Source organism: Mustela nigripes, chromosome 16, assembly GCF_022355385.1.
Source record: "Mustela nigripes isolate SB6536 chromosome 16, MUSNIG.SB6536, whole genome shotgun sequence".
Classification (NCBI taxonomy): Eukaryota; Metazoa; Chordata; class Mammalia; order Carnivora; family Mustelidae; genus Mustela; species Mustela nigripes.
This window is the reverse complement of record NC_081572.1, coordinates 22,949,601-22,967,756: the sequence shown is the minus strand read 5'-3', so window position 1 is coordinate 22,967,756 and position 18,156 is coordinate 22,949,601. Positions and strand designations below refer to the sequence as shown.

Here is an 18,156-nt window from a genome sequence, read left to right as displayed (position 1 = left end):
GTCAAATAAATAAAATCTTAAAAAATGAAATGTATTTGAACTGGCTCTGAATGGGTTTTGACACAGGGAGTGTAATGCAAAATTCAATGAGCCCTTCTAACTCTGATTAAGCTGTTAAAAGGCCAAAGTGAAAAATTGAAGATCACCGAAGTATGCCCACCAACCCCAGAGCTCACCGAGGCTTCTCTTCCTGGCCAGGTGTTACGGGGAATCCCATATTCTGGGCCCAGACTCGTCTCATCTTTCTGTTCTTCTTTTCTTTATTTGAGTACATCCTCAATCTGGATGATCTGCTTTGTTGTTGGGGGAAAAACCCAGCTCTTCTCTTCTATGTGTCTTCTTTATTCTCACATGACTGCTACACACAGATTTTTTTTTTTTAATTTTTATTTATTTGACAGAGATCACAAGTAGGCAGAAAGGCAGGTAGAGAGAGAGAGAGGAGGAAGCAGGCTCCCCGCCAAGCAGAGAGCCCGATGCGGGGCTTGATCCCAGGACCCCGAGATCATGACCTGAGTCTAAGGCAGAGGCTCAACCCACTGAGCCACCCAGGTGCCCCCACACACAGACTTCTGACTCCAGCTGTGGGTCATACCCCCATCACATGGGTCTTACCCCCCGCCCCCACCCCCAGCAATACTCTGACACCAGCTGGCTCCTACAATTTGACTCAATTCTGACTCTGTCTACTTGCAGACAGCGGCAGATCGCACAGGGTAAGGGTTCATCCCACAAGACTGTCCCCGCTCCACTTCAGAAGCCAGCTGCAAGTGGTGGGTCTCCCAGGTCCCCCATGACTTCTGGCTACAAATCAGAGGTCCCGTGAACCCCCCCTCCTAGGGTTCAGTCACTTTGCCAGAACAGCTCACAGAACTCAGGGAAAGGCATACATTAGCCAGTATCAAAGGATATGGTGAAAGATACAGATGGACAGCCCAGTGAAGAAGTACACAGGGAGGGTCCCGAGTGCAGGAGCTTCTGTCCCCGTGGTTCATGGATTGTTTGCCCACCTGGAAGCTCCCCAAGCCCCCTACTCTTGGGACTTCTGTAGAGGGATCCTCATGTAGGCATGATCAATTATTAGTTCCATTTCCAGCCCCTCTCCCTGCTGGAGGGGGGCATGGTAGGGCTGAAAACTCTAAGCTTCTTACGATGGCTTGGTCTTTCTGACATGGCTTCCATCCATGAGCCCAGAAGTACCTCATTAGAACAAAAGATGCTCCGAGTGCTCCTATCACTTAGGAATTCACAAGGGTTTTAGGAGCTTTGCACCAAGAACCAGGGGCAGAGACCAATATATATATATTTTCAATCATCCCACATTTGTATGCACGTTTTGTTTGCACACATCTATCTTTTTCCCCTGTTATAGCATAACCCAAGGTTTCTCACACTTGGACCTGTTGTCATATTGGGGCAAACACTTCTTTGCTGGGTAGGGGAGGGCTGTTGTGTGCGTTGCAGGATTTTTTAGTAGCATCCCTGGCTTCCACCCATGAGATGCCAGGAGCACTCCCTTCTTGAGTCATGGCAATCACAGGTATCTCCAGACCTTGCTTGATGTCCTCTGATGGCAAAAATTGCCCCCCCATCCCCCGTTGTTTGGAAACACTGCTATAGCTCCCTGAGGTCACAGTCCATGTCTTATAAATTCCTGTACTCCCTAAAATGCACAGCACATAGCATTTTTATTGTCCAGACAGGATCATTGCCTCGTGAAAATAACAGCTAATATTTATAAAGCCCTTTCTATTTTCCTTGTTCTAAGCTCTTCACCTATATTAACTCATTTAATCCTCATGACAAACTTAGGAGATAAGTACCATTATTACACCCTTTCTACAGTCAAGAAACTAAGGCTCCAAGTGCTGTCTGGCGGGGCTCAGTCAGTTAAGTGCTGGATTCTTGATTTCCGCTCAGGTCGTGGTGTCAGAGTCCTGAGATTGATTGATGCGGGGGCATCAAGCTCCCTGCTGAGCATGGAGCCTGCTTAGGATTCTCTCTCTCCTTCTGTCCCCCCCCCTCCCCCCCCCCGCGTGCCCATGTGCCCCCGTCCCCCCCCCCCCCCCCCCTCTCTCTCTCTCCTTTAAAAAAAGAAAGAAAGAAACTAAGTCTCCAAGAGGTCACCCAGGGAAATGACACCCGGAATTTGAACCCTAACCCCGGCAGTCCGGTGGGAATTCTGGGTTCTCAACCATTTTCTCTCTACTGCTTTTAAATACACACACACACAAATCAACTAATTAAAAAAAAAAAAAAAAGCCGGACATTATCCATCTGCCTACAGAATTTGCATAGGCAAACACATGATAAAAATAACATTTCCTGTTCTGCCTTTTTACAAAACATGATACAGCAAAGCATTTTGCCATGTTGCTAAGATCTTCTAAGTTGTTTGAGTGGCGGTATCCTAACCAGTCTCTTTTTGTGGGCATTTTGGTTGTTATTAATACTTTATTTGAAAAGTTATAATCAATTTCTTGAAGCGTAATTTACATGCAATAAACTGCATCCATTCTAAGGGTACACTCTGATATGTTTCAACAAGTGTGTACACCCATGCACCCACCAATACATTTTTTTTAAGGTTTAAAAAAAAAAGATTTTATTTATTTATTTAAGAGAGAGACAGAGATAGCAAGAAGAGCACGAGTGGGGAGAAGACGGAAAAGAAGGCTCCCCACTTAGCAGGGAGCCTGACACAGGGCCCGATCCCAGGACCCTGAGATCATGACCTGAGCCGAAGGCAGATGCCCAACTGACTGAGCCACCCAGGTGCCCAAAATAAAGAACATTTTCATCGTCTTCGTTCCTTACTGTATGGTGTGTCAACACTGGCTAATACCCGAGTATCCACTTGGGAGAGCCAAATTAGGTACATCTCTTCTCAAAACCACAGGTTCAGTGACATTGCATAAGTAGTTCAAAATTGGCAATGGTTGAAGTGTTTCCACCGAAGATACCAGTAAAGTGCCATGAATCAGGGTTTGCTTTTTTCCTTTTTGAGAACCAGTTTGCCAGTGCCACTCCTTCTGCCCTTGGCAGTCAACCTTTCGTCCTGCAACCAGTCTTTCTGACATTTTATTTTGTAGTGTTTTTGTTTTTTAGAAATCTATATAAATAAAATGCATCACGGACTCTCCTGTGGCTAGCTTCATCAGTGCTGCTGTGTGTTACCAATAGCTCGTTCCTTTCCATTGTATTCTATTGTACGGATACACGTCTCAGCCAGAGCCTGTATTGTGGTTAACACAGGAACAGGTGAGGTAGGGTAAACAGGTTTAGGGTTGGCTAGTTTAACAATTTCAGTGGACCTTGGGGCGTAGGGACTGTCTCTGATTGTCTGCTACCTGGCCTTGGAGTGATAAGGGCAGAGGAATAGCGACCCTTGAGGAAAGTAGTGAAGTAGGTAGTTGAGGGAAGGGCTTTGGTTTGGTGGGTCTGTGGGAAAAAGGGGGCACTGAAGGGAGAAAAGTTTACGATCTTGAAGAATTGGCTAGCCTGGGAGGAGCAGTCTTTCCAGAATCAGCAAGGTCCCAAGATGCCAAAGCATCAGGAAATACATAAAGTTAAAAAAAAAAAAAAGATTAATACACCTTCTTTAAACACCTTCTTAAAAGGGTAATCTAGAAAAACTCTGAACTCTGGATGACAAAGCATTGTATCGTACTGAAAAGTAAGAATTAGGTAAAGACAACATAATACCAAACGGTGAGACCTCCTGGCCCCCTCGTCCCCTTGGCCCTAAGATTCTCCCAACCGAGCTAATACCCCACAACAAGTAGATTGGAGGATTTTTGTTTGGGAAAACTGACAAGCCTGGGAGAAAACACCCACAGATACTGTATTTGTTTCCTAGGGCTTCTGTAGAAAATTACCAAGAACTTGATGGCTTAAAATGAAAGAAACTTATCCTTTCCCAGTTCTGGAGGCCAGAAGTTTGAAAGCAAGGTAGCAAGCAGAGCTGTGTTCCCTCTGGAGGCTTGAGGGCCTGTTCCTGTCCTTTTCTCTTCCAGCCTCTGGCTCCAGATGTTCCTTAGTGTGTAAATGCATCCATCATCACGTGCCTTTCTCCTCTCGGGTTCTCTCATAGATATTTCTTATGGGACTTAGGGCCCACCCCAATAATCCAGGATGGTCTTATCTCAAAATCCTTAACTTATATTTGCAAAAATTGTTTTTCCAAACAAGGTCATATTCTCAGGTTGTAAGGATTAGGATGTAGATGTGTCTTTTGGGGGCCACCATTCAACCCGATACAGATGCTAGGAGCTTAGGGTCCCCTGTGAAAATCAGCTCACTATGGGAATGCTCCCCAATCAAGAAGCCCTGTTTCATGAACACCGAACTTTCAGACAATTTTAGTACCTCAGTCTCAGTCATGAATGGACTGGCAAGAACCATTAGGTAATTGTAGAAACTCTCTGACATGAAAGACAAAAACCAAACAAAGAAATAAGATAAGGGGAAATTGGAGAATACAGTAATGGCACAGAGAACAGAACAAAACAAAATCTAAACTTTAAAAAAAAAAAAAAGAGAGATAGGACACCTGAGTGGCTCAGTAGGTTAAGTGTCTGCCTTCAGCTCAGGTCATCATCTCTGGGTCCTGGGATCAAGTCGCAGCAGGGAGTCTTCTTCTCCTTCATCGCTCCCGATACGGGGCTCAATCCCAGGATCCTGAGATCATGACCTGAGCTGAAGGCAGAGGCTCAACCCACTGAGCTACCCAGGTGCCCCAAATAAATAAAATCTTTAAAAAAAAAAAATATTCTCAGATAAGGAGATATTGCATCCATGAAACAAGAACAGAAGGTTATTTAAAAAGAACATAAGGGAATAAAACAGATCTAAAAATATGAAAACCAGTAACTTTAATCAAAGTGTTGGAAGATAAAATTTAGGAAATAACCTAAAAAAAAAAGTCAGAAAATAGGCATGAGTGGTGCCTGGGTGGCTCAGTCAGTTAAGCATCCCACTCTTGATCTCAGCTCAGGTCTTGATCTCAGGGTCATGGGTTCAAGCCACATGTTGGGCTCCACGCTGGGCACATAGCCTACTTAAGGAAAGAAAGTAAAAAGACAATGGGCATGAAAGAATTTTTTAAAAGCTAGAGGTAGCCCAGGAGGACTAATATGCAACTCAGAACAGTTATGGAGAACAATGGAGGGAAAGCATGGAAGGAATAATTCATGAAATGATTGCAGAACTGAATGGCCTAGATCTCCAGAATGAGAGGCCCACTGAGTGCCCAACACAATGGAGGAAAAATCATGACAATTCAGATCAGTAAGTAAACAGGGGAAGGTTATCCAAACCTCCCAGAGATAAAAATCACGTCATGTTCAAAGGAACAGCCATCAGAATGGTGCCATGCTTCTCCTCAGCCATGCTGGAAGCCAGTGGAGGAAAACTTGCATATTATTTGCGACCTGTAGTTTTACAAATCAGTCACATTCTGAATTCAGGGAAGTAAGCACGTTTTCAGACATGTGAAATCTTAAAAACTTTACTTCCTACCCATGGACACTTTCTCAGGAAACCTCTTGGAGGATGTGGTACACCAAAATGAGAGAAAAAAAAAAACAAAAACAAGAAACAGGAAGACATGTGATCCTGGAAACACACAATTCAACATGAAGAGAATCCCTGAGATGATGATGGAGGGACATCCCAGGGTGACAGATGGATTGGCAGCAGCCTAGTGAGTAATCAGTTAAGACAGGGACAGGAAGACAGAAGGGCCTGGAAAGGATGTCTCCGAGAAATAAGATGAAACGAATAGAAGAAAAATTTATACCTTTAGTGATGGTGGAGGATGAATTCATTACAAGGACATGGAACACTGAGCAAATAAAAATGAATTTGTTTTTATTAATAATTAACTCCAAGAAAGTTAAAAAAAAAAAAAGTGGGGGAGAGCCTGAAAAAGAAACAAAGCTTAATCATAGTAGACTGGAGAGCTTGGCTGTGAATAGTATTTGTGGTGGCATAATTATGTAAACAGAGTATATTGATCTCCACCAACCCCAGCCAGCACGGGTGACTGCCCGCCCGCCAGCAGGAACTCTCTTTATCCCAGGTAATTAGCAAATGAATACATTCACAAATTAAATTGTTGAATCAAAATGGCTATCAGAAAATTGGGTCTAAGGAAAAGGCTGTGGACAAAAGTATACACACACTTTTTTTTTTTTTTTAAACTAAACACTTGGAAAAGATTGTCTGAAGCTTTAAATGTACATGCTGCTAACCCATTTAAGAACTGTTTTTTGTTGAGGCACCTGCGTGGTTCAGTGGGTTAAAGCCTCTGCCTTCGGCTCAGGCCATGATCCCGGGGTCCTGGGATCAAGCCCCACATCGGGCTCTCTGCTCGGCGGGGAGCCTGCTTCCCTTCCCCTCCCTCTGCCTACCTCTCTGCCTACTTGTGATCTCTCTCTCTCTGTCAAATAAATAAATAAAATCTAAAAAAAAAAAAATAAAAAAGAACTGTTTTTTGTTTTCTTTTGTTTTGTTTTTGAATAAGCTCTATGCCCAGCATGAGGCTTGACCTCACACTCGGAAAGTGGAGCATCTCCAGCTCTATCCAATGAGCCAACCAGACACGCCCAAGGTAAGACCTTTTGATTTATCCAAACAACACATCCCTGTTTATACCCAAAGTTCATCCCATTATAGGGAAGGTAAATCATATATATTTGCCTTCAGCATACATTAGACTGACCCTTAACACATTATATTGCAAATGTTTTTCTAGTTTTGTTTTTTATTTTTCCACTAGACTGTGAGGGATTTGAGGACAGCCTCTTGTTCTTTCCTCCGTAACATCCTGGCACCTAACACAGACTTTGGCTTTCTTGCTTTATTTCCTTTATTTATTCTTTTTTTAAGATTTTATTTATTTATTTGACAGAGATCACAGGTAGACAGAGAGGCAGACAGAGAGAGAGGAGGAAGCAGGCTCCGTGCTGAGCAGAGAGCCTGATGCAGGGCTCAATCCCAGGACCCTGGGATCATGACCCGAGCTGAAGGCAGAGGCTTAACCCACTGAGCCACCCAGGTGCCCCAGGCTGGTGTTTTTATTACCATCTCTTCCCCCTCCCGGTTTACAAAAAAGGGTCTGAGTTCCAGAGAGAGCCTTTTGCTCGAGGTCATAGAAGTCAGCATTGAAGCCTCTAGTGGAACTTCTGTCTCCTGACACCCTGTGATGCACTTTAAGTATTAATTAATTAATTGTAATAGACTGATCTTTATTTTTTATCGTTTTATGTATTTTTTTTTAATTTAACTGACACACAATGTTGCAGTGGTTTCCGGTGTAACAAGTATAGTGATTCCACAAGTCCATACGTTAGGGGCTGTGCCGACCACGAGTGCCACCATCATCTGTCCCCAACACCACGCTATTACAATACCACTGACTGTGTTCCTGTGCTGTACCTTTCAGTCCCAGAGGTGACTTACTCTATAACAGAAAGCCTGTATCTCTCATTCCCCTTCACCCATTTGGCTTATCCCATCAGTGATGCATTTTTCACCCCACATTTTATTTATTTGTGGGGGAAGGGCCGAGGGGGAAGGAGAGAGAGAATCCCAAGCAGGCTCCATCCCCAGCACAGGGCCCCATGTGGGACTCAAGCTCACCACCCTGAGATCATGACTTGAGCTGAAATCAAGAGTCAGAGGCTTAACCAAATGAGCCTCCCAGGCGCCCCCCTCCAGGGATGCATTTTAAAAAATTTAATCGTGGTTAAAAAAAAATTATCATCTTATCCATTTTCAAGAATGTAGCTCAGTAGTGTTAAAAAATATTCGCACTGTCGTGCAACAGCTCTTCAGAACTTTCCTCCTTTTTTTCTTCAGAACTTTTTAATCTTGCAAAACTGAAATTCTGTATCTGCTGAATAACCACTCCCCATTTTCCCCTCGCCCCAGCCCCTGGCAAGCACCAGCCCGCTTTCTGTCACTAGATTCCTGATGTGAATGGAATCATACAGTATATGTTTCTTTTGTGTGATCAGCCGGTTTCACTTAGCATAATGTCCTCCAGGTTCATGTATGCTGTTGCCTGTGTCAGAATTTCCTTCATCTTTTAAAAAAGATTTTATTTATTTATTTTACAGACAGAGATCACAAGTAGGTAGAGAGGCAGGGAGAGAGAGAGGGAGAAGCAGGCGTCCCGCTGGGCAGAGAGCCTGATGCAGGGCTTGAACCCAGGACCCTGAGATCATGACCTGAGCTGCAGGCAGAGGCTTTAACCCACTGAATGATCCAGGCGCCCCAGATTTTTCATTTTTAAAGCTGAATAATATTACATAATATTAATAATACTGCATTTATGGTTGGTTTTTTTAAAGATTTTATTTATTTATTTGACAGAGAGATCACAAGCAGGCAGAGAGGCAGGCAGAGAGAGAAGGGGGAAGCAGGCTCCCTGCTGAGCAGAGAGCCCATCAAGGGGCTCGATCCCAGGACCCTGAGATCATGACCTGAGCCGAAGGCAGAGGCTTTAACCCACTGAGCCACCCAGGCGCCTCCAAGGAATACATTTTTTTAAAAAATTCTCCATCTAAAAATGATTTGAGAACACTACCTTACCATCTCCATAAGTATTACCAAAATAAAAATTCTGAGTCTTAGATGAAGGAATGAATGAATGAACGAAGGAACAGGTGAGTCAGAATGGAAAAGGGGAGCCAATAGAGTGACCTAATCTAAGTCTTTGATGGAAGGAAGCTTTTCATCCTTACCCTCCAGAAGTAGCTGCAAATAATCACCTAAGAGCCATCAGAGATGGCCTGGAGGGACCAAAGCTTGTTTTGTCACCTACACATTCCTTAAGTTACATTCAGAGTAGGCTCTTTACATATGAAAGGGTCACAAAGGAGGGATAATGAAACTCATAATACTTGGTCCAAATGGGAGTGAGTGCACAAGTGCAGAAATTCTGGGCCCGTCCCTCCACCTTCCTGAGGTATGGAGGCCGACTGGGGACTGTGGTCTAACAGGCTGGTCATAACAAGGTACTCAGCCCCGGACAATTTGCCAGATCTTCTGATTATTCAAGATAAGACGGAAAGCTGGATTTTTATGTAAAATGTGATATTTATTTATTTATTTATTTATTTATTTATAAAGATTTTACTTATTTGAGAGAGAACGAGCTGGGGCTGGGGGAGAGCAAAGGGAGAGGGAGAAGCAGACTCCCCACTAGGCAGGGAGCCCCACGCCGGGCTCATCTCAGAACCCCAAAATAGTGACCTGACTTGAAAGCAGATGCCCAATCAACTGAGCCACCCAGGTGCCCCAAATATTGTGATTTTTTAAAAAATTTTTTATTTATTCGACAGAGAGATCACAAGTAGGCAGAGAGAGAGAGAGAGACAGAGGGAAGCAGGCTCCCTGCTGAGCAGAGAGATGCTGGACCCATCCCAGGACCGATCCCAGGACCCTGAGACCATGACCTGAGCCGAAGGCAGTGGCTTAACCCACTGAGCCACCCGTGCCCCAAATATTGTGATTTTTAAAAACTGGCATTTACATTTTCAAGAAGATTTAAAAGGCATTATATTGGTCAAGGAGAAAATACAAGTTTTCAACCTCTGGTGTGTAGGACTGTGGAGCATTTATGGTCATCAGTTACTCTAGGGAAGAATTGTGTCTGGTTTGTTCAACCAGAGCTGGGAAGCGGGTTGTGGTAATGGGTCCTCAATCACCTGCTGAAACTCTGTCCTTCCGCACTGGGGTAGTCGTTAAGATGTTGCCTTTCTGTACCTGCATAATAGTTGATCAATTTCAGGCAGAGAGGCAATGGCACCACAGGAACCAGTAAGTCCTCCATGGTGGTCTGTCAGTGCTGGTCATGCTGGAGAGGCGAACCCCAGGTTTTGCATCTGTCCCAAGGCTCTGTTGTACCTAGTTCACAGAAGCATGGTAGGAATAAAATGTCCCAGATTTGGAAAGGTGTTGAAATTTTCCTAAAATGTAATCCGTGTGCTAAGTGGGATCAATATTTTGCCATGAACAGCTCAGAGGAGTGTAATGTTTTTGAACGAGGGCAGTTTCTACAAAATCTGACCTAAGCAGATGCTGGGCCCAAGTCCTGATGGGAAGAAATCAAGAAGAAAGGGTGTCTGAGGGACGCCTGGGTGGCTCAGTTGGCTAGGCAGCTGCCTTCTGCGGCTCAGGTCATGATCCCAGCATCCTCGGATCGAGTCCCACATCGGGCTCCTTGCTCGACAGGGAGCCTGCTTCTCCCTCTGCCTCTGCCTACCATTCTGCCTGCCTGTGCTCACTCTCTCTCCCTCTCTCTGACAAACAAATGAAATCTTCAAAAAAAAAAAAAAAGAAAGAAAGGGTGTCTGAGTGTTTCTCCTCTGGTGGGCATGAGGATGTGGCACGCCAATCCTTTCTGGGAGTGGTGCTGGAGAGTTGGTATGGAGTTGGGGAATACACATGGCCATAAATGGTGTGATCCTGCTCCAAACAACTGAGCTCATCCCTGGGCTTCTGGAACCTCATGCTGGAAATCTCAACCAAAATAAACTTCTGACCTTTCCATCAGTTCCCTTTTTAATTTTTTAAAAGATTTTATTTATTTATTTGACAGAGAGAGAAAGCACAAGCATGGGGAAGAGCAGGCAGAGGAAGAGGGAGAAGCAGGCTCCTGGCTGAGTAGGGAGCCCGATGCAGGGTTAGATCCCAGGACTCCAGGATCATGGCCTGAGCTGAAGGGAGATGCTTAACCTACTGAGCCACCTAGGCGCCCCTCCATCAGTTCCCTTGAGTAAGTCAGGGTTTTATGGACTATTTCATATCCCCACTTAGAAGGGGACTTGAACTATTACTTTTATTACTCAAGAAGGCGGCACAGCATGTTATTACCACTAACGATATTATATAGTTTTCCTACAGCACTAAAGACCTTTCCCTTGTATTCTCATTTTGTTCCCTGGTGACTCCAGGAGTATTACCATTCTCATTGCACAGATGCAGAAACTCATGGTTTCCTATTAACCTTTACCTAAAGTATAGAATCTTCCTCCTCCTCCTTCTTCTTCTTTTTTTTTTTTTTACAAGTAATCTGTGTGCCCAATGTGGGGCTGGAACTCATGACTCCGAGATCAAGAGCCACACCTTCTACTGATGGAGGCGGCCAGGCGCCCTGGAGTGGGATCTTTAATGTGGCCTGAGTCCCTCTCTAGTCTGGCCCTGGCCTGCCTCTCCAGGCTTCTCTTCCACCACTTTTCCAAGAGTTCTTTGTTCCAGCTATTCTGGATTTCCTTTGGTTCCTTAAATAGGTCAGGTTCTTTTTTTTTCCTTTTTTTAAAAAAAGATTTTATTTATTTGACAGAGAGAGAGATCACAAGCAGGCAGAGAGGCAGGCAGAGAGAGGAGGAAGCAGGCTCCCTGCTGAGCAGAGAGCCCGATGCGGGGCTCCATCCCAGAAGTCTGAGACCATGACCCTATTCGAAGGCAGAGCCTTAACCCACTGAGCCATCCAGGTGCCCCAAATAGGTCAGGTTCTTTTCATGCTCATTGCACATGCTATTTCTTCTGCCTAGAACATTTCCCCCTCTCCTCTTTGCCTGGCCAGCACCTACTCATCTTCCAGGCCTCCGTTTAACTTCATTTCTTCATGGGAGCCTTTTTTGGACATCCAGGCAACGTGGGATTCCCTAGTAATGGCCTCTTACACTGCCCTGCCCTTCCTGTTCCAAGGGAGTGTAATGTACCCTTAAGAGTACGCATGCACTATTTCTTTTTCTTTTGTTTTCTTTTTTTTTAAGATTTTATTTTATTTGGCTGAGCGAGAGAACACAAGCAAGGGGAACACCAGAGGCAGAGGGAGAAGCAGGTCCCCACTGAGCAGGTGGGACTTGATCCCAGGATCCTGGGCTCATGACCTGAGCTGAAGGCAGATGCTTAACTGACTGAGCCACCCAGGTGCCCCTCATTCACCGTTTCTTGTTCTTGCTAGACTGTAAGCTCTATGAGGCAGAGACCAAATCTACCTTATTAAGATTCTGTAGCCTCAGTGCCTAGTACCATATCCTTTCATACCCGAAAGCTTTTGTAACCGCTGCCTGATGTCTGGATTCCACAGCCATGGAAAGAATGCATCAGAATCTTGCCTTGATTACTGCCCTTCAGCGCAGTCCTCCCAGGTTATTCTGACAGGCTTCTTTTGATATTTCCGTAACCAATTTCACTAATATTTCAGGGGATTTCATTGACCTTTGATTAGTGATCAAAATGCATACCACCCTTGGATGCCTGAGTGGCTCAGTGAGTTGAGCGTCTGACTCTTGATCTCAGCACCGTGGGTTCAAGCCCCACGTTGGGCTCTGTGCTGGGTGTGGAGCCTGCTTAAAAAAAAAAAAAAGCACACCTCCCATATCACGTAGCAGGTTGTGAGTTAGAACACAGTGTCACTGTATTATTTGATAATTACTAGAAAAGGCTGGTGCTGGGTGCCTGGGAGGCTGAGTCCATTGGGCATCTGCCTTCTGCTCAGGTCATGATTCCAGGGTCTGCGGAGGAGCCATGTCAGGCTCCTTGCTCAGCAGGGAGCCTGTTTCTCCCTCTGCCAGCCACTCCCCCTGCTTGTGCATTCTCTCTCTCTCTGACAAATAAAATCAAAAAGAAAGAAAGGAAGGAAGGAAGGGGAAGAAAGGAAGAAACGGAGAGAGAAAGAAGGAAAGGGAAGGAGGGAAAAAAGGAAAGGAAAGGGAGGAGGGGAGGAGAGAAGGAAGGGCGGGCGGGTGGGCTGGTGCTGCTCTCACCGTGTGTGTTCTTTCCCTGACGCTCACATACCGATGAGAACCTCCGCCCACCATCGTTATCTGGGGTGGTCCAGTGTTGATCACAAATGGTAGGGACATTTGAAGGTGCCCAGACTAGTCCCCTCTCAGGGGTCACCTTGACTTAGGTGCACACGTGGGTTGTTTCTAGATGGACTGCACAAGTATTTGCTGGAAGCAGGAGGACCTTACAGCCTGCGGGTTGCAAACTGTGAGAAAGGGCACTTTTTTCTTCTTTTCCTCCCCCGCCTCCCTTACCTCCCTGAGCCAGCGCCATCTCTCCTCAACCAAGTCCTTGTGACATCCATCACCGCAGAACTTCCAAAATCCAGTTCATGGTGATCACCACCACAATTTGGAACCAAACGCACAGGTTGCAAATGTTACTCCCCAGCACAGTGCCGTTCTCATCTCCGGTGAGGAAGGAACACTGAGTGAATTTATTATTAAACTAACTGAGTGTGGAGCTTAAAGCCACAATCCTTGAGTGTGTATGCTCCACCAAATGGGCATTTCCAGCCAGGCATGTGGGCTGGAAAACACGTATGAAATCGGTGAATCTAAATAAAGAAGAAATGCTTCTCAAGGTATGCATTTGCCAACTGTTTGTTCTCGAGTCATCTCCTCAGGACTGAGAGCATGACATCAGGCGTCACAGGTTAGAGCCTGGCACACTTAGCTTCCTAAGGCAAAGACTGAAAATTCGTGGCATCTGTTACAAAGGGGAACAAGTAAAAGGGGCATGACCCCTCTTCATTACTAAAAATAATTAAGTGCAAAAACTAGAGTGTAAAAATATAACTGGAAGAGTATTTCCCAAACTCATCTGTAATCAGGATTGTCTTTGGGAGGCAGGTTTATAAGAAGAAGTCACTTTCTTTTCCCCTTCAAAATTTAAAAAATGATTATGCAATACATTTGTATTTTTTTAATTTTTAAATTTTTTTCTAAAGATTTATTTATTTGATGAAGAGAAAGAGATATAACAAGTAGGCAGAGAGGCAGGCAGAGAGAAGGGGAAGCAGGCTCCCAGCTGAGCAGAGAGCCTGATGGGGATTTGATCCCAGGACCCTGAGATCATGACCTGAGCCGAATGCAGAGGCTTAACTCACTGAGCCACCTAGGTGCCCCTAATTTTTAAAAAAATTTTCAAAAGATTTTATTTATTTATTTGATAGAGGTCACAAGTCGGCAGAGAGGCAGGGAGAGAGAGAGAGAGAGAGGAAGCAGGCTCCCCGCTGAGCAGAGATCCTGATGCGGGGCTCGATCCCAGGACCCTGAGACCATGACCTGAGCTGAAGGCAGAGGCTTAACCCACTGAGCCACCCAAGCGCCCCTAATTTTTAAATTTTTAAAAAGATTTTTACTCGGGGCGCCTGGGTGGCTCAGTGGGTTAAGCCGCTGCCTTCGGCTCAGGTCATGATCTCAGAGTCCTGGGATCGAGTCCCGCATCGGGCTCTCTGCTCAGCGGAGAGCCTGCTTCCCTCTCTCTCTCTCTGCCTGCCTCTCCATCTACTTGTGATTTCTCTCTGTCAAATAAATAAATAAAATCTTTAAAAAAAAAAAAAGATTTTTACTCATTCATCTGAGAGAGGGAGAGAGGGAGAACACGAGTGGGGAGGGCAAGGGGCAGAGGGAGAGGGAGAAGCAGACTCCCTGCTAAGAAGGGAGGCCCAACATGGAGCTTAATCCCAGGACCCTGGGATCACGACCTGAGCTAAAGGCAGACTCTTGACCAATTGAGCCATCCAAGTGTCCCCAAGTGGACAGGGGTTACTGATACAATGTTCCTAGACGAAGAGCAATGTTACAACGTGGCTGGTAAAGAAGAACATGTATCATGTAATTATTTTCTACCATAAACAAAAAATACACTTACACACCCTTGGTGTTTGGAACAGAGTGGTCCAACAGAACTTTCTTCAATGATGGACTAGGATGTGTACCTGGTGTTGCCCAGTATAGTGGCCACTAGCTGTATGTGGCTAATAAGCACTTGAAATGCAGAATTTAATTTTTAATATATTAGAATTTAAACTTAAATAGCTACATATGGTTAGAGGCTACTGTACTTGGACACACAGCTCTAGAAGCTTCCATTTCCTGAGAAGAAGAGTGCCAGCAGGGGCAGGGAGAGCAGACCAGATTTGGCAGCTGTGTTGTCTTAGGTAAGTCATGTACTGTTCTGTTGGCTATACAGAAATCACCTGTATATTCTATTACTGTTCGGGGAATGAAGAGAGAAAGCCTGAATGGCCAAAGCCACCTTGAGAAAGAACAACAAAGCTGGAGGCATCATACTCCCTGATTTCAAACTATACTACAAAGCTCTGAAAATTAAAACAACATGGTATTGGCATAAAAACAGACACATAGATCAACGAAACAGGATAGAGAGCCCAGAAATAAACCCATTTATATATGCTCAATTAATTTATGACAAAGGAGTAAAGAATATACAACAGGGAATAAACCGTGTTGGGAAAATGGTGAGTCGCATACAAAAGAATGAAACGTGACCACTATCTTTCACCATAAAAGTAGATTAAAGACTTGAAAATAACCATAAAACTCCTAGAAGAAAACAGTTTGGCATAGGTCCTGGCAATGTTTTTTTAACCTGACACCAAAAGTAAAAGCAACAAAAGCAATAATAAATGAGACTACATCATATTAAAAAGCTTCTGGGGGCACCTGGGTGGCTGTCACTAAACGGCTGCCTTCAGCTCATGTCGTGATCCCAGGGCGCTTCTCCGGCATGCTGCTCCCCCTGCTTGTGTTCCCTCTCTTGCTGTGTCTCAGTTAAATAAATAAAATCTTAAAAACAAACAAACAAACAAAAAGCTTCTGTACAGCAAAGGAAACCAACAAAACAAAAAGGCAAACTTTACTGAATGGGAGAAAATATCTGCAAATCATGTATTTATAAGGGACGAATATCCAAAATACATAAAGAACTCAATAGCAAAAAACCCCACAAAAAATCAAATTAAAAATGGACATAAGATCTGAGTAGACGGGGCGCCTGGGTGGCTCAGTGGTTGAGCCGCTGCCTTCGGCTCGGGTCATGATCTCAGGGTACTGGGATCAAGTCCCGCATCGGGCTCTCTGCTCAGCGGGGAGCCTGCTTCCTCCTCTCTCTCTCTCTCTGCCTGCCTCTCTGCCTACTTGTGATTTCTCTCTGTCAAATAAATAAATAAAATCTTTAAAAAAAAAAAAAAGATCTGAGTAGACATTTTTTCAAAGATATGCAGGGGCACCTGGGTGGCTCAGTGGTTTAAGCCTCTGCCTTCAGCTCAGGTCATGATCTCAGGGTCCTGGGATTGAGCCCCGGGTCAGTGCTCTGCTCAGCAGGGAGTCTGCTTCCTCTCTTCCTCTGCCTGCCTCTCTGCCTACTTGTGCTCTGCCAAATAAATAAATAAAATCTTAAAAAAAAAAGTCTTGGGGTGCCCAGGTGGCTCAGTGGGTTAAAGCCTCTGCCTTCGGCTTGGGTCATGATCTCAGGATCCTGGGATCAAGCCCTGCATCAGGCTCTCTGCTCAGCGGGAAGCCTGCTTCCCTTCCTCTCTCTCTGCCTGCTGTGATCTCTGTCAAATAAATAAATAAAATCTTTAAAAAGAAAGTCTTAAAAAAAAAGATACGCCGATGACCAACAGGCACATGAAATGATGTTCAACATCATCAGTCATCAATGAAATACACATCAAAACCACAATTAGCTTTCATTTTACGCCTGTCAGGAAGGCTAGCATCAAAAAGACAAGAAATAACAAGTGTTAGGGAGGATGTGGGGAAAATTGAACCCTTGTGTACTATTGGTGGGAATGCAGGTTCACCAAAAAATTAGAAATAAAACTACCATATGATCTAACAATTCTTCTTTTGGGTATTTATCTGAAGAAAATGAAAACACTAACTCCACAAGATATATGTACTCCCTTGTTCATTGCAGCATTATTTACAATAACCAAGACATGAAAACAACCTGCATCCATTGATGGATGGATGAATAAACTATAGCTTGTAGACACACATACACACGAATATGACTCAACTAAAAAAGGATGAAATCTTGCCATTTGCAACAACATAGATGGACCTCAAGGGCATTATGCTAAGTGAAACAAACCAGACTAAGAAAGACAAATAGTGATTTCTCTTAAAAGTGGAATCTTAAAAAACAAAAAACAAAAAAAACCCCAAGTTCATTGAAACAGAACAGATTGGTAGTTGCCAGAAGCCCCAAAGAGTAGTGGTGAATGGGGTAGAAAACAAGAAAAAAGAACAAAGTGAGAGAAGGTACTTCTTTATACTCTTAAAGGCCACAGTATTTAAAAAAAATATCTTATTTATTTATTTGACAGAGATCACAAGTAGGCAGAGAGAGAGCCAGGGAAACAGGCTCCTTGCTGAGCAGAGAGCCTGATGTGAGGCTCGATCCTAGGACCCTGGGATCATGATCTGAGCCAAAGAAGGCAGAGGCTTTAACCCACTGAGCCACCCAAGTGCCCCAAAGGCCATGGTATTAACTTCTCTGCTTGAGAAACTCTATCCTCCCTCTGCCCCTCCCACTCTTGCTTTCTCTGTCTTAAAGGGTGCCCAAGTGGCTCAGCTGGTTAAGCGTCTGCCTTCTTTGGCTCAGATCATGATCCCAGGGTCTTGGGATTGAGCCCCAGGAAATCTGCTTCTCCTTCTCCCTCTCTCTCAAAGCAATAAATAAAATCTTAAAAAAAAAAATCTTAGGAAAACAATAGTCATCTCATCCATCCTCATTCATGTCAACTATTTTAAATGTTTTGTACTTTTTCTTATAAACTGTTTCTCCATCACCTCTTCATTATCTTGCTTTCTGTGTTCTTGAGATTCTATTAAGTCATTAGCCATTCAGTATTTACTTTTCTTCCTAACTTCCTTAGTAGAAGTCTAAATAGTAGCGATAACACTGAGAATATCCACAAGATTAGCATATATAATACAAAGTAGATGATCAGCCCCCCAATAGAGTGGGCTGAAACTGTAGTCTTACGTAATATACCTACACAATTTGTCAAATTAATGATAAAGGTTAGAGTTGGCTGGGGGTGGAGGGGAGGCAGGTGTCTCAGAGGACCATACTCGTATGGTCAAACTATGGTTAAGATTAAATGACTTTTCGGGACGCCTGGATGGCTCAGTTGGTTAAGCAGCTGCCTTCGGCTCAGGTCATGATCCCAGCGTCCTGGGATCGGAGTCCCACATCGGGCTCCTTGCTCCGCAGGGAGCCTGCTTCTCCCTCTCCTTCTGACTCTGCCTTCCACTCTGTCTGCCTGTGCTCGCTCTCTCTCTGACAAATAAATAAATAAAATCTTTAAAA

At 44.4% G+C, this 18,156-nt stretch overlaps 1 long non-coding RNA gene across 1 annotated transcript in view; it reads left to right on the top strand.

Annotated features, from left to right (window-relative positions):
* LOC132004217 (uncharacterized) overlaps positions 1 to 18,156 on the top strand; it is a 30,850-nt gene that overhangs the window by 11,194 nt on the left and 1,500 nt on the right. Inside the window, exon 2 of the long non-coding RNA XR_009400461.1 lies at positions 6,527 to 6,613. This is a non-coding gene — a long non-coding RNA (uncharacterized LOC132004217). The remainder of the gene's footprint in view (positions 1 to 6,526; positions 6,614 to 18,156) is intronic.